Raw genomic sequence first — 10,909 nt, 5'->3', positions numbered from 1 at the left:
GCTGTAGCTGTGAGGCACTTATGTAGGAGGGGACATGGTTCACTAATCCTCATCTCTCAAATCTTTGCTGACCTGCACTCGGGCCTCCCTCACACACCGCTGGTTGGTGCCTGGTTGAGAGAGTAGAGGGCTTCCTCACATTACCTTCACCTGTGAACTGACAGTAAGTGTCCTCCACAGTCGCTAACGTGACAAAAATCAACTGGACGAAGGCTCTTCTTAACACATAACAACATGCGTCCGCTCATTTTTTTGGTCACAAGCGTGTAGATTCTCGCAGCCTGCTCAGTAATGATGACATCGCTGCCGTTTTACTTGGATGAAGACATTTTCTGTGAGACGACCAATAGCTATGGCGCCTATCACGAGGGCTCTCCTACACAAACACTGGTACGAGGGCTCTCCTACACAAACACTGGAACGAGGACTCTCCTACACAAACACTGGAACGAGGGCTCTCCTACACAAAACGTTTTTAGAAGGGTGTTGTGTTTTTCTGGATTTTCTATGACCATAATGCATCACTGGGAATGTCTCATATTTCCTCCCACAACAATTTAGTTTGTTATAATCTGAATTCAATTTTTTAAAGGCTCTATGGATGTATGAGAACCTGGCTTGTGTTTGTGGCACTGTTTGTTCCTCTGATGTGTAGACAGACAGGCTGAGCGAGGCCTCCCTCCCTAATATCTTTAGTGTTTTAAAGAGTTCATATGGCTCTGGTATTTACAGCCACACTGAACCCTGCCTCTCCTCTCCTCTCCTCTCCTCTCCTCTCCTCTCCTCAACACGCTCCTATCCTCTCCAATAGTCATAGGCTCCTCTATGTCACACTCCCCTTGGTCCCCTAGGTGGGGCTAAACACAAACTTACTTCGGACAGAATTCATTTCGCACTCCAACCTGTGAGTTTTGTTTGTGTGGTTTAATAACTGGGAAGTGATATACAGATCAGTGACTGGCACTGGAGGACTTATCTCTTTTAAGTCCATCTGGAGTGTGTTTGTGGCTTTCTAAATTTCTTGAATAAAAATGACTTACAGCCTCCAGGTGTGCCTGCCTGTTCACAGAGGTGACTAATGCTGCAATATGGTACCATGTCTGTCTGGACCTTGTCTAACTAGAACAGGATACCTCTCTGTCTAGCTACTTGTTTTCAGACAGGAATGGTGGATCTATGTTCTGACTTCTAGATGCCAGTGTGGTTTCCACAGGCATGTGTTTTCCATAGCACAAGTGAATACCATATGTATGATCTTGTCTTGATTTTTCCRTTAACTTAAACGTAATCTCAACAGAGTCTGAAGAACAAAATCTGAAGTGAGAGCAAATTATCAGTATGAAAATTATTACTAAATAACACTCTCAATGATGACAATACCTTCCATTAATCCTACAACTATTTCCCTGTACAGTAGCATGTCCATCACACAATATTAGCGTAGGAGTGAGTAACATGGTCTTGGAGGGTTGCTGGGTGGTCCAGGCGTGGCTCTGACTTTGATGTGTTGCATTCCTCCCTCTTAGTTCCTCAACCAGCCAGCCTAGTGAGTCTCTCCTACTATATAAGTTCCCTCTCCCCAACCAGATCCCAGTTCTCAGTGCTTCTGTGTACCTGGAGGAGCTTCCTGGGATATCATCATGAAGATCCTGTTTGCAGCTCTCCTTGCTGTGTTTGTCCTGTCTAACTTTGACATGGTGGACTCTTCTTATGATAAGATAGTCTACCACAGTAAAGTCAGGGCAAGAAAAGAGGGGTAAGTTTACTATTTTGGTTATTATTGTTATTATTATTGGTAATAGTAGTAGTTGTAGTAGCAGTATTGTTATTATTATTATTGCTATTATTATTTGTATTATTATTGTTGTTATTATTACTATTATTATATGAAGAGCTTGCTCTGCATTCACTGATTTATGCTGATCCATACACCGTCTCTACAAATGTGTCATGCTGACCCATACACCGTCTCTACAAATGTGTCATGCTGATCCATACACCGTCTCTACAAATGTGTCATGCTGATCCATACACCGTCTCTACAAATGTGTCAGTGCTGAATCCATACACCGTCTCTACAAATGTGTCATGCTGATCCATACACCGTCTCTACAAATGTGTCATGCTGATCCATACACCGTCTCTACAAATGTGTCATGCAAAAGTCATTATTAATGCAAACTTTTGCTGAGTTGAAACAATACTCTTTTTCTGCTTTTATAATAATTTACGGAGACTTTAATTCTGAATATGATTATTTCATAAATGATAAATTGATCATGCTTTAAAGTTCACTAAACTACATTTAAGAGCCAATGTCAAATCAAATCAAATGTTATTGGTCACATACACACAATTAGCAGATGTTAATGCGAGTGTAGCGAAATGCTTATGCCCTATAGTTCCGACCATGCAGTAATATCTAACAAGTAACCTAACAAATTCACAACAACTACCTTATACACACAAATGTAAAGGGATGAATGAGAATATGTACATATTATGTACATGTACATGTAAATATATGGATGAGCGATGGCCGTGCGGCATAGGCAAGATGCAGTAGATGGTATAGAGTACAGTATATACATATGAGATGAGTATTGTAGGATATGTAGACATTATTGAAGTTGCGTTATTTAAAGTGACTAGTGATACATTTATTACATCCATTTATATATTTTTTTAAAGTGGCCAGAGATTTGAGTCAGTATGTTGGCAGCAGCCACTCAATGTTAGTGATGGCTGTTTAACAGTCTGATGGCCTTGAGATAGAAGCCGTTTTTCAGTCTCTCGGTCCCTGCTTTGATGCACCTGTACTGACCTCGCCTTCTGGATGGTACGGACTCATGTAAAGAACTTGCTATGTCAGATACATTTTTATGAAAGCAAATATTACCAAATTGACAAAAGTGAAATAATAAAAGTGAAATATACTGTGAAAGTGAAATAAGGATAAGAAATCAAACAGACATACAGTATTTACTACATGGTATGCTGCATGCAGAACACTTTAGCTATTCCAACTGTGTTCATTTAACCATCTGTCTCCTCTGTTTCCCTGGCGACCATTAGACCCAACGTGTGCGCTCTGCAGCAGGTCATGGGGACCAAGAAGAAGTACTTCAGCACTTGTCGTAACTGGTATCAAGGGGCCATCTGTGGAAAGAAAGCGTAAGTGACTTTTAGTTATTTTTTAGGCTCCTCCTGAACACATTCTTTTCTCTGGGTTCAAAGATGAGTAATATGACACTGCTAGCTTTAGCTTCAGAGCTTTGATAGGGACCACTGTGTGGACCACAGAGGATGTGTCCCAAATGGCATCGTGTTACCTATATAGTGCACTACTTTTGACCAGAGTCCGTAGGGGGTCATAGGCTTCTGGTCAAAAGTAGTGCACTATACAAAGAATAGGGTGCCATTAGGGACAGACATGAACCCAGGAATGATGTAGTCTCATGTACCACACAGAAATGTCCAAATGAACACTGGACGCTCCCTAGTGCCATGGAAACCACAGAACCTCAGAGCAGAGCTTAATAATAGCAATAATAATAACAATAATTATTAAGTGGGTGCTTATATTTGTCCTTTTTCACACATGTACAAGTAAGTGTGTATTAATACACGTGTGAATTGGAAATGTGTTTTTTTGCAAATCCCAACTCCCCCGTTGGGATACAGCCAGGGGTCACATTCCCTCACTTGGAAGTCAATGTAACAGATTTATGTGCCTTTCGTGAAGCTTTGAATCAGTTCCAGAGTCGAATATGGTACGGATTATACGGGTTATGTATTATGGTACAGATTATACGTGGTATGTGTTATGGTACGGATTAAACGGGGTATGTGTTATGGTACGGGATATACGGGGTATGTGTTATGGTACGGGTTATACGGGGTATGTGTTATGGTACGGGTTATACGAGGTATGTGTTATGTACGATTTAAACGGCGGTATGTGTATGGTACGGTGAAGTACGGGGTATGTGTTTATGGTACGAGGTTATACGGGGTATGTTATCGGTACGGATTACGGGTATGTGTTATGGTCGGGTATACGGGTGTTTATGGTACGGGTTATACGGCGTATGTGTTTTGGTACGGGTATTACGGGGTATGATGTTGGTACGATATCGGTAGTGTTATGGGTTTATACGGGGTATTGTGTTATGGTCGGTATACGGGTATTGTGTTATGGTACGGTTATACGGGGTATGTGTTATGGTACGGGTTATACGAGGGTATGTGTTATGGTACGGTTATACGGGGTATGTGTTATGGTACTGTTATACGAGGTATGTTTATGTACGGGTTATACGAGGTATGTGTTATGTACGGGTTATAACGGGTAGTGTTTATGGTACGGATTAAACGGGTATGTGTTATGGTACGGGATTATACGGGATTGTTATGTACGTATACGGGTATTGTTATGGTACGGGTTAACTGAGTATGCTTGCGTTATGGTAGGATGTTATGGTGATGCGGTAATAACGGGTATGTGTATTGGTACGGGATAAAACGGGTATGTGTTATGGTACTATACGGTATGTTTATGGTACGGGTTATACGGGTAGTGTTATTACGGTTATACGGTATGTGTTATGGTACGTTGATTACGGGGTATGTTTATGGTAGCGGATATACCGGGCTATGTGGTTATCATGGGTACGGGTTATACGGGTTATGTTATGAGGTACTGTGTTATACGGTACTGTGTACGTACGTTATATGGTTGTTTATGGTACGGAGTTATACGAGGTATGTGTTATATGGTACGGTTTATATGGTATGTGTTATGTACGGGTATACGGGTATGTGTTAAGGTGGTATACGGGTTCATGGTACGCGTTTAGGGTATGTGTTTGGTACGGTTAGGTATACGGTGTGTATGTATATACGGTGTATTGTACTGGTAATGGTTATAGTTATTTTGTACGGTTATCAGGTTGGTTATGGTCGGGTATAGGTATTTTATTGTACGGGTATACAGTATGTACGTGTTATACGCGTATGTGCTTATGGTACGGGTATACGGGTAGTTATGGTAGGTTACAGATTGTATGGTAGGTATAGGTGTACGGTGAGTACGGCTATACGTGGTTATGTGCTTATGTACGGATACGGGTGTATGTACATCGGGGTATGTTATGGTACGGTTATACGGGTATTGTTATGGTACGTTTTACACGGGTAGTGATTTGTACGGTTACTTACGGTAGTGTGTAGGAATAGCGGGGTATGTGTTTATGGTAACAACGGGGGGTTATGTAGTATACGGGGTATGTGTTTACTATTGTTATGTACTGGGTTATACGGTGATATGGTTAACATTGGGTAACGGGTAATCTTAGGCTGATGTGTAAATGTCACGGTGTACGGAGGGGTATGGTTTATGGTACCGGGTTTTATACGGCGGCATCGTGTTCTAATGGTACGTTTATACGGCCCTGTATGTTTTTTCATTATGTATTACGGTTACTACGGGTATGTAGTTATTGTAGGGTTCTATACGGGTATATGGTATTATCGTACTTGGGTGATATACGGTGCAAGCGATGTTATTGTACGGTATCGGTGGTATGTGTTATACGGGGTATGTGTTATGGTACGGGTTATACGGGATATGTGTTATGGTACGGGTTATACAGGGTATGTGTTATGGTACGGGTTATACAGGGTATGTGTTATGGTACGGGTTATACGGGGTATGTGTTATGGTACTTGTTAAACGGGTATGTGTTATGGTACGTGTTAAACGGGTATGTGTGTAGATTTACGATCACCCTTTAAAACCAGTCAGGAATTTTGGTACGTGTTAAACGGGTATGTGTGTAGATTTACGATCACCCTTTAAAACCAGTCAGGAATTTTTAGGATATGTCCCAAATGGCACCCTATTCCCTATATAGTGCACTACATTTGACCAGAACCAAAAGTAGTACACAATATAGGGAATATGGTGCCATTTGGGACGAAGAAATGTGTTTTAGGGAAGATAACAAAGGTGTTATCTTTGACTTATTTTGTCACCAACATCAGAGGAATGTTTAACGTAGGAGGATGTTGAGAAACAAAGAGACCTTTAACGGAACTATGCCTGAATTTGAACTTGAGAGGGAGAGCAGTTAAGAAGGATAGGTTAAATTAACATAAAAATGAACAGCACTCAAGATTAATCTAGGAGGATGACGGACCATCAAATACCCTCTCTTCATCCAGTGTATGTTGGGAAACAAAGACTACTCTGAAGCAGAGGAGTTCAGAGGGTTTAGTAAGGGTAAGATTATACCCAAGCAAGCCTTCAACTCTTGCATGAAACATCAATGCACAATCACATGCATTATAAAGGTCCTGGTTACCATGGTTATGGTGGTTATTATGGTATGGTGAGCGTGGACGCCGTAGGGACGCCACTGTGGTGCACTGCTGGATCCTGGCTCTGATAGAGCAGTAATGTGTCAGCCATATTTACTGGTTGGAGGTTGAAACATTGGAAACTCTCTGAGTACAGACAGAGAGGACAGAGCCCACATAGTACAGAGAGGTTTCCCACATAGTGCTGCTCACATAGTGCTGCTCACATAGTGCCGCTTGTCACGTTCCTGACCTTATTTTCCTTTGTTTAGCTTTGTTTAGTTGGTCAGGACGTGAGCTGGGTGGGCAGTCTATGTTATTTGTTTCTATGTGTAGGTTCATTGTTATTTAGCCTTATATGGTTCTCAATCAGGGGCAGGTGTTTGACGTTTCCTCTGATTGAGAACCATATTAAGGTAGTCTGTTCACACCGTTTGTTTGTGGGTGATTGTTGCTGTGTCTGTGTTTGTTGCACCACACGGTACTGTCTCGTTTCGTTAGTTTGTTCCTGTTCGTGCGTTCTTCGTTGTCTGTAAGTTCTCATGTTCAGGTCTGTTTACGTCGTTTTGTTGTTTTGTAATTCACCAAGTGTTTTTCGTGTTCGTCTTTCTTTAAATAAATCATTATGTCTTCATACCTCGCTGCATATTGGTCCGATCCTTGCTCCTCTTCAGATGAGGAGAAAGACGAGTGTTACACCGCTGCTGCTCACATAGTGCTGCTCACATAGCGCTGCTCACATAGTGATGCTGCTGCTCACATAGTGCTGCTCACATAGTGCTGCACAAATAGTCCTGCTGCTCACATACTTCTGCTGCTGCTCACATGGTACTGCTCACATAATGCTGCTGCTCACATAGTGCTGCTGCTGCCCACATACTGCTGCTCACATAGTGCTGCTGCTCACATAATACTGCTGCTCACATAGTGCTGCTGCTGCCCACATACTGCTGCTCACATAGTGCTGCTGCTCACATAGTACTGCTGCTCACATAGTGCTGCTGCTAACATAGTGCTGCTGCTGCTGCTGCTCACATAGTGCTGCTGCTTGCTGCTGGCTCCATAGTGCTGCTTCACATAGTGCTTGCTCACATAGTCGCTGCTCACATAGTGATGCTGTCTCACATAGTGCTGCTGCATAGTGCTGCACAATGTCCTGTGTCAACTGGTCAAGGTGTATGCTGCTCACATAGTGTGGCTGGCTGCTCACATAGTGGCTGCTCACATAGTGATGCATCAATATGTGCTGCTGCTATGCTGCACATAGTGCTGCTGCTGCTGCTCACATAAGTGCGTGCTGTCAGGCTATAGCTGCTGCTCACATAGTGCTGCTGCTCACTAGTACTGATGCTGGCTGCCGTCACATAGTGCTGCTGCTGCTTCGCATAAAGTGCTCTGCTGCTGCTGCTCAAAGTGTGCTCCATAGCTGCCTGCTCACACTGTGCTGCTGCTGCTCACATAGTGTACGCTGCTGGCTGCTCATAGTGCTGCTCACATAGTGCTGCTGCTCACATAGTGCTGCTGCCTAGTGCTGCTCACATAGTGCTGCTGCTGCACAGTAGTCTGTACTAAAAGTATGCTGCTACATAGTGCTGGCTGCTCACATAGGCGTGCTGCTATGACATAGTGCTGCTCAATAGTGCTTCACTATAGTGCTGGCTGCCTGCTCACATAGTGCTGCTATAGTGCTGCTCGCTTGCTGCAATAGTGCTGCTGTGCCTAACATAGTGCTTGTGCTCACATAGCTGCTGCTGCTCCATAGTGCTGCTCACATATGGCATGCTGCTGCTGCTACATAGTGCTGCTTGCTGCTCACGATAGTGCTGCTGCTGCTCAACATAGTGCTGCTCACATAGTGCTGCTCACATAGTGTGCTGCTCACATAGCTGCTGCTGCTCAATAGCGTGCTGCTCACATAGCTGCTGCTTGCTCACATAGTGCTGCTGCTCACACAGTGCTGGCTCACAATAGTGCTGCTCACATAGTGCTGCTGCCATCACATAGTGCTGCTGCCCATAGTGCTATCACATGGTGACTGTGCTTCACATAGGCCTGCTCACATAGTGCTGCTGCTCACATAGTGCTGCTGTGCTAGCAAAGCTGCTGCTCACATAGTGCTGCTGCTCACTAGCGCTCTGGCTCACATAGTGCTGCTGCTCACATAGTGATGCTGCTCACATAGTGTGCTGCTGCACATAGTTGCTGCACATAGTGGCTGCTGCTTGCTCACATAGGTGCTGCCGACATAGTGCTCACACATAGTGCTGCTCACATAGGCTGCTGCTGCTCAAAGAAGCGCCTAGTAGTGCTGCTCCACATAGTTGCTCTGCTCACATAGTGCTGCCACATAGGTGCTTGCTCACATAGTGTGCTGCTGCTCAATAGTGCTGCTGTGCTCACATAGTGCTGCTCACATAGTGCTGCTGCTCACATAGTGCTGCTGCTCAACATAGTGCTGCCCACATAGTCCTGCCCACATAGTGCTGCTGCTCACATAGTGCTGGCTGCTCACATATGACTGCTGGCTCACATAGTGCTGCTGCTCACATAGTGGCTGCTCCCAGTGCTGCACATAGTGCTTGCCCACATAGTCCTGCTCACATAGTGCTGCTGCTCACATAGTGCTTGCTGCTGGCTCACATAGTGCTGCTGCTCACATATGCTGCTACTAGTGCTGCTACACATAGTGCTGCTCACATAGGTGCTTGCCAATAGGTGTGCCACATAGTCTGCCAATAGTGCTGCTGCTAACATAGTGCTGCCCAATAGTGTGCTGCTCACATAGTGCTGCTGCTCACGATAGTGCTGCTGCCGGCCAATAGTGATGCTGCTCACATAGTCGCTTGCTGGCTTCACATAGTGATTCCTGCTCACATATGCTGGCCTGCTCCACATAGTGCTGCTGCTCACATAGTGTGCCACATAGTGCGCCCACATAGTGCTGCTCACATAGTGCTGCTCATGGTGCTGCTGCTGCTCACATAGTGATGCTGCTGCTCACATAGTGCTGCTGCTCAACATAGTGCTGCTCAGGCTGACATAGAGCTGCCACATAGCTGCTGCTGCTCCCATAGTGCTGCTGCTCACATAGTGCTGCCCACATAGTGCTGGCTGCTCACATAGTGGCTGCTGCTCACATAGAGCTGCTGCTCACAATAGTGCTGCTGCTGCTGCACCATAGTGCTGCTGCTCACATAGTGTGCTGCTCACATAGTGCTGCCCAATAGAGCTGCCCACATAGAGCTGCCGCAATAGTGCTGCCCACATAGAGCTGCTGCTCCAATAGAGCTGTGCCATAGTGCTGGCCAATAGTGCTGCTGCGTCATAGAGCTGCTGCTCACATAGTGTGGCCACATAGTGCTGGCCAGGCATAGAGCTGCCCACTATAGGTGCGTGCCCACATAGATGCTGCCAATAGTGCTTGCTGCTCAACATAGAGTGCTGCCCACATAGTGCTGGCCACAGAGTGCCCACTAGAGCTGCCCACATATAGTGCCCTGACATAGAGCTGCCCACTAGAGCTGCACATAGAGCTGCCCACATAGTGGCCATGGCTGGCCACATAGTGCTCACTGAGTGCTGGCCACATAGTGCTGCCACATAGTGCCTGGCCACATAGTGCTGGCACATAGTGCTGCCACATAGTGCTGGCCAACATAGTGCTGGCCACATAGTGCTGCCACATAGTGCTGCCACATAGTAGCTGCCCACATAGTGCTGCCCAGCAATAGTGCTGGCACATAGTGCTGCCACATAGTGCTGCCCACTAGAGTGCCCACATAGAGCTGCCATAGAGCTGGCCAATAGAGCTGGCCAATAGTGCTGCCCACATAGAGTGCCCATAGTGCGCCACATAGTGCTGGCACATAGTGCTGCCACATAGAGTGCAACACGAAAGACACTCAGTACAACCGCATTGTTTGAGGACCACACTGGAAAAGTGTATTTCCAATATATTTTATGTGTACTCAGGGATTTCTTTCTACTTTTCAGTGGTTTAAACTGTATGGACTGTTGTGCCAAAAATACATCAAATGAAATACAGAATGGTTCCCTTTGGTTCACAGCTCTCTTATTGACTTTCTGACCATGCTGGACTCGGTCACGTCCTAGTTCCTATCATCAATTTGACAGCATGGGCACTGCTGCTAGGTGTGTTGCATGGTGATGCACTAACACTCTTAGATGCTGAATCGTAATAGTGTTCTATGTTGTGATCGTGAGTAGTGTTCTAGTTTTGGATCTGAGTAGTGTTCTATGTTTGTGGATGCTGAGTAGTGTTCTATGTTGTGATCCTGAGTAGTGTTCTTATTTTTGGATCCTGAGTAGTGTTCTATTGTGGATCCTGAGTAGTGTTCGGTATTTATGGATCCTGAGTAGTGTTCTATTTTGGATCCTGAGTAGTGTTCTATGTTTGGATCCTGAGTATTGTTCTATGTGGATCTGAGTAGTGTTCTATTTTGGATCCTGAGTAGTGTTCTAGTTCTCTGGATGCTGAGTAGTGTTCTATGCTCAAGATCTAATGCTCCCTGGAATCCTGAGGTAGTGT

The 10,909-nt window shown here is 44.8% G+C and overlaps 1 pseudogene; it reads left to right on the top strand.

The window, feature by feature from the left end:
- Positions 1-1,574: 1,574 nt before the first annotated feature.
- Positions 1,575-10,909, top strand: part of LOC111949819 (periostin-like) — a 63,237-nt pseudogene continuing 53,902 nt past the window's right edge.

Source organism: Salvelinus sp. IW2-2015, linkage group LG22 (assembly GCF_002910315.2).
Source record: "Salvelinus sp. IW2-2015 linkage group LG22, ASM291031v2, whole genome shotgun sequence".
NCBI lineage: Eukaryota > Metazoa > Chordata > Actinopteri > Salmoniformes > Salmonidae > Salvelinus > Salvelinus sp. IW2-2015.
Note: the sequence above shows the minus strand (reverse complement) of the source record. Positions and strands in the feature narration are given on the sequence as shown.